This window comes from Ochotona princeps, chromosome 2 (assembly GCF_030435755.1).
Source record: "Ochotona princeps isolate mOchPri1 chromosome 2, mOchPri1.hap1, whole genome shotgun sequence".
In the NCBI taxonomy this organism is placed as follows: domain Eukaryota; kingdom Metazoa; phylum Chordata; class Mammalia; order Lagomorpha; family Ochotonidae; genus Ochotona; species Ochotona princeps.
In genome coordinates this window covers 125,647,906-125,654,145 of record NC_080833.1, presented here as the reverse complement: position 1 = coordinate 125,654,145, position 6,240 = coordinate 125,647,906, and the positions used below count along the sequence as shown (strand labels likewise).

At 45.3% G+C, this 6,240-nt stretch overlaps 1 pseudogene; it reads left to right on the top strand.

Annotated features, from left to right (window-relative positions):
* Positions 1–2,318: 2,318 nt before the first annotated feature.
* On the top strand, positions 2,319–3,365 carry LOC131478221 (probable G-protein coupled receptor 27; annotated as a pseudogene).
* The last annotated feature ends 2,875 nt before the right edge of the window (positions 3,366–6,240 follow it).

The following is a 6,240-nucleotide window of genomic DNA, read 5'->3' as shown; positions in this document are numbered from 1 at the left end:
GTGAGCACTTGTCCTGCCTACTCCCTATTTCTGTCCTAGAAAAGCAGTAGATGATGGCCTAAAGTCTTGGGATGCTGCACCCACGTGGGAGACCTGGCAGAATCTCCTGGCTCAAGCTCAGCTTGGCCCTGGCCATTTTGGCCATTTCAGGAGTGAACTAGTGGTTGGAAGATCTTTCTCTTTGTAATTCTGCCTTTCCAATAAAATAAATAATTCTTAACAAAAGTTCAAGTTGCTTCTCATGATGTTTAAAAAGCTAGTCACAGAATAAAAAAGAGAACAAATCCTTTGGCATTTTCCTTTTTATTAAAAATATTTATTATTATTATATTTATTTGAAAGGCAGGTTTACAGAGACAAGAAAGACGCACAGAGATCTTGTGTTGGCTGATTCACTTCCCAAATGGCCAGAATGGCCACAGCTGAGCCAATCCAAAGCCAAGAACCTCCTCCAGGTCTCACATGTGGGTGCAGGGGCCCAAGGACCTGGACCATCCTCCACTGCCCTCCCACAAGCAAGAAGCTGGGTGCAAAGTGGAGCATCTGGTACAAGACCCAGTGAGCACACGGGATGCCAGCACCTGCAGGTAAAAGATCAGCCTGGTGAGCAACCGTGCTGCTCCCTCTATTCTTGTTTCAGCTTTGGGAAACTTGTCCATCAATTTACACAGAAATAGAAAGCAAACTGCAGAGTCACATTTTAATAAACTGTTTGCATCCTAAAACGGTGTAACAAGACCAGATATGCAAACTAGCAGTCTCAAAATATATAATCTGTCAACCAGTTTAATACAGCGTCTTCTGTGAAGTAATTCTGGTATTTAGAATGAAGTTTTTATATTTAACCAAAAATACATTCTTTTTTTCTGTTAAAATTTAGGCAAATTGCTAGGCATTAACTGAGATTATTATGTCACCTCAAGTGCCTTTTCAATCATGAAATTCAATCCATTTATCCTGTGAATACCTTCTAAAAGCTACTCTAAATATTGACGTAGCGGCCAAGGTTACCCTTACATTCCAAACAATTTCCCAGAAATATCTTGTTTTAGATTCACCTACTTTTAATATTTTTCTATCTAACCTCTTATGTAAATTTACATATAGACACATAAACTATTTTTTTCTGAAGAAGGGAAATTAGTATATCCCAATGTGGAACTGATGGTAAAGATTACAAAGTGAGGGCCTGGAAGCTGAAGTCCTTGCATTTTATGTGCCAGAATGCCATATGGGTGCCAGTTCTAATCCCGGCAGCTTCACTTCCCATCCAGCACCCTGCTTGTGGCCTGGGAAAGCAATTGAGGATGGCCCAAAGCCTTGGGACCCTGTACTCACATGGGAGACCAGGAAGAGGATCCAGGGTCCTCTCTTAGGATCAGACAGCTCTGGCCATTGTGGTCACTTGAGGAGTGAATCATGAGAAGGCAGATCTTCCTCTCTGTCTCTCCTCCTGTCTGTATATCTGAATTTGCATTAAAAAATAATGATTTTTTTTTTAAATGCACAACATACTGATAACATGATGTGACTGGGATTCAAATCATTCTGCTGAGTTGCACTGGTTACTTCCATCTGCCCTGCCTTACAAATGAGCACCTGTGAGCTTTTGTCACAGGGAAAATGACTGTTGATGGCAAGGAAGCCTCCACAGAAGGACTCAGCTTGGGGTTGACTCATGTTATCAGTTTGTTTCTTGGCAAAACAGTAACAAAAGGAACTGGGTTTGTATAGTTGGGCTGTTTTTTTCTATTAGTGAAAAAGTACAAGTTGGAAGTGAAATATTGAGTTCTTTTATCTTCCTAGTTTTTTATTTTTATTTTTTTAGTTTGCTCCATTCACATTTCTTTTGAGTCCAAATAGTATGCAAAGGCAAAAAAAATAAAAAGCATTGTTTCTTGTTAAAAAAAATGCACAACATAAAGGAGGATAAGAAGAGTATGCTGTTGGGCAGCCAAGGTGTGTGCTCGGGCGGAGGGGAGGGGCCTCCGTGGGGCAGCAGTGGGCAGTGGTGTTGTAAGAGAAGGAGAATACAGCATACTGTGGGGGCATTGCAGCTCTGTTCATTGAAGGTCACAGTGCACCATTCCTGATGTGGTAGCGGCCATGCTGTCAGGGCTGCGGGAGATGGGGAGGGGCCGGCCGGGGACTGGGTGAGCCCCCTTGGCCAGGGATATGGCCCAAGGCCTGCGTGGCAGGGACAGCGGCAGCAGTGGCACCTGAGCGCGGGCCAAGAGGCCAGAGAGAGCTGGGAGGCTGTGGTTAGCCCCAGGGCGGAGAGCACACAGGGAGAGGCGGCTATACCGAGCAGGAGCGAAATGGTTGGCCACAGCGGTGTGGCGGCCTCGCTGGGCCTCAAGCTGGCCACGCTCAGCCTCCTGCTGTGTGCAAGCCTGGCAGGCCACAAGCTATTAGCACTGCTCATCATGCAGTAGCTCAGTTGCCTGCTACTCGACCTGTGTCTGGCTGGTGGGATGCAAGAGCTCCCCTGCCTCCCAGCAGTCGTGCTGGCTGTGCGTTGTGCCATGGCCGCTATTGGGGCGCTGATGGGCACACTGGGCTGTGGGCTGCTCGCCTTCCTGGCCGCTCTTCTGCTATCATGCCTCCTTTCTGCTGTTTTGCAGAGGGTGTTACCCGCTATCTGGCCATGGCACACCACCTCTTCTACACTGAGTGCCTTGGGCGCTGGCACTGGCCACGGCTTTCCCACCTGTGCTGGACAGCAGCAGTGGCAGCGAGGACGAGGAAGCGCCATGTGCCCTTGAGCAGCGGCCTGCCGGCCCACTGCATGCTTGGCTTCTTGCGGCTGCTGATGGACAGGGTGGTGGGCACCACACACCTCATCTACCTCCACCTGCTCTGCTTCATCCAGGATCGCCATGGGATGAGGCCAGCGCGTCTAGTACCTGCCGTCAGCCACGACTGGACCTTCCACTGGCAAGGTGCCACCGACCAAGGTGCCACCAACTGGACGGCAGGCTTTGGCAGTGGACCTACGCTACCCGCGCTCCTGGGCATGGGGTGGGGGCGGGGACATGGCTCGCTACCGGCTTGTGCTGGAGGAGTTCAAGACGGAGCAGAGGCTGTGCTGGATTTCCTATGCCACAACACTGCTCTTCCTGCTGCTCTGGGGCCCCTACTTCGTGGCCAGCTACCTGTGGGTTCTGGTGCAGCCCAGCGCCATGCCCCAGGCCTACCTGATGGCCTCAGTGTGTCTCACCTTTGCGCAGGCCGGCATCAACCCTTAGTGTGCTTCCTGTTCAACAGGAAGCTCGGGGACTGCTTCTGTGCCAGTTGCCCTGCTGTCAGAGCCCCCAGGCAGTGAGGCCACCCTCCCGTGTGACTTGCAAGGCATAGGACAGTGAAGGCTCCATGGAACCTGGGCACTGGCACATCACATCTCCGCCCAACTCTTCAGCCTGGGCAATGCTTCTGTCTTCGTTTTCAGTGAAGAAACTGCCTTGAAGATGACTCTCAATGTGAACAAACACCTGGATTGTACAGACTGTGGTCTTTTCGGAGTGTATGGGGTTGATAACGGCGGAGGCGGGTTTGGGGGTTAAGAGGGAAGGTTCCATGTGCCAGGCTCGCCCCAGCTCCAGCCTCTTCCAGCAAAAGATGCTTTCAGGTTTTTCTGGGTGGCAGTAGCTCTGCCTTCTTGTCCTGGTTCTTGGCATCCTCTCCATGCGTGGTGACTTTTCTCCTTTCTTTTAAGTGCAGGCTGTACTCGTTTTATTCTCCGACCATTTCTTAAGAATCAGGGCCAGTTTCCTGGAGAAGCTGTCTCCAAGGTGGCCTCCAAGTGACTTTTTTTTTTTTTACAAAGGAGACAAGAAACCTGGGGAGGGATTGGCTGCAGGTGTCCCATTTCTTGGGAATCTTCCTGGGAAGGAAGCAGGTGGTGGTGGTGGTGGACAGGGAGTGGGAAGGTTTCTGACCTGCCTTTGGTGGGTTTGATCTGCTGTGTGGTGTTGCTGTGACTTTGGATGAGCAGACAAGGGAGTAGGTAGGAAAGGCCATTTTTTTTTTAACTCAGGAGCCAGTTACAAAGGCCATTTTTGGTTCTTTACTTCCCACTGCTGAAAACTAACTGGGCAACTGTTCTTTCTGTATTACATCCATTTCAAATGACAATATTTCTATAACATTGTGGCTTCTAAAAGAGTAAAAAGTGTCTTGGTTAGTGGTGGTGTGGGGTATATAGCATTGGATTGGCTGTGTGTTCCTGGTGGTTGGGTCTTTGGACTGGGGAGAGTTCTAGGAATAGAGTACCAAATCAAAAGTTTAAATCATGTTCTTTTTGTTTTTCTGGGGGGTGGGGTGGGGAGGTTTGGGCAATAAACAGTTAAAGTATTTTATGGCGATGGCTCATGATTAGAGTAGCCTGTATGTATCCTGTCTTGTGAAATGAATTTGAAAATTGTTCTGGTGTTGGTCGTATGGGTGAATGGCCTTGGCAGGTACCCCAGTTCTGGGAGATCAAGTGTTCCCTTAAAGTGTTTTGCAAGGTTAAGCTGTGCTGTTTGTTCTCCTGAGGGTTGTTTGAAATGAATACTGAAAACTATAATTTTGACTGATGTTTCTTTGCTAGACACTGTCACCTTCAGCTGAAAGACTCAAATTGGCAAATACTATGCAGTTTTTCTTGCTTCTACTGCTACATTTTTATTGAGGTACCTTCCATTTTTGGGATATGTATCAGTATTTTTCTCTGCATTATACAAACAAACCAGGATTTTCACTCTGGAAAAAAAGAGTATGATGTTATGTTAAGGGAATAACTTAGCAAAGAAAACATTTACAACTACGTGTGTGTGTATGCCCACCTATACATATATATATATATGTATATATATATATATGTCCATTATACTTTATGTATTAGTTTCAATTAATATATAAAGTAGTTAATTTAAAGTAATAACCATGAATTTTATCAAAACCAATTCATGACTCATGAATAAAATTACTTATTCCAATTTGAAGTCTATGAATTGATTTAATTAATATAATAGATTGCTGGGTTTTATTAATTTTATTAGCATTTATATATATTAATAATGTGTTCTTATACTTTCTTATATTATTTTTTTTCTATGGAAGGAAACCTTATGGATTTTTTCCCTCTTTGTCAGGTTTAATTTACTGAGTAGAATGAAAACACTGGTGAGGATTTGAGGAAATATAACCACAAATTAGTTCAGTTAGTATGGAAAACAGCATGAAGATTTCCTGAAATATGAAAATTCTTTTCAAAGACCTTTGGGAAGCATTGTGCACGGGGAGGTATGCTTCTGGCAGAGATGGAGATCCTGGGTCCTGGATCCTGGGTCCTGGGTCTGGTCTGGATCCACCCTGGTGTGGCCCTTGGTGAGTGAACCAGCAGAGAGAAGAGCTCTTTCTTTCTGTACCTCTACCTTCAGAATAAACAAACTTTTTTTAAAGAAGATCTGGATGCTCCTGTCACAACTATATGCTTTTTTCTTCTTTTCACAATCCTATTTTCTTATTTGGGACTAAAACTTAATATCCACTTGCCAGCTCAAAGACTGTGTTAACGTACTCAAGTATCTGAATGAATTTCTTTAATTTTATTTTGGGTTTCATACATTTTTATACTGTATATGATTAGGTCCATTATCTAAAGCCCAGTAACTTAGTTACACAAAAACTGTCACACGTGGACACATATGTGTGATGATGGAACAATTACCTATATTTAAAACATGTGGTCTAGGAAATAAAAAGAAGATGTATGATAAAGGAAGAAAGTTAGTGGAAGACTAAAGTATGGCAGAAGAAGGAGGAGGAGTAGAATGGAAGTAGCTGAGAAAGGCCGAGAAAGAGAGAGAAGGAGAAGAAGAAACATTAGCTATAGCAGGCATGGCCAGCACACGTCATTACTTATGTACTCCTCTTCCTTGGGGGACACGGGACTGTACTTACTCACCCCATGAAATCGAGTTTGGCACTCTAACAATGTGTCATGAAATGTGAAGGCAACTAGCTTTGTACGTTAGAAAACCATTGCTCAGCTTTTCCTAATTGTTTTCTCCAGTCATACCCACTGTGGAAGTGTATGCTCTTGTGGAGATGCCATAGATGGGAGTATTCTAAACTGTTCCTGGGAGCCCTCTGGAGCTACAGAGGGACAGATACAGTGTGGTGGACTGAGCTCCAGAAATGTCCAGGTTTCCATCACCACAGAAGTGTTTAGACTGTGGTGATTGAGGCATGGAG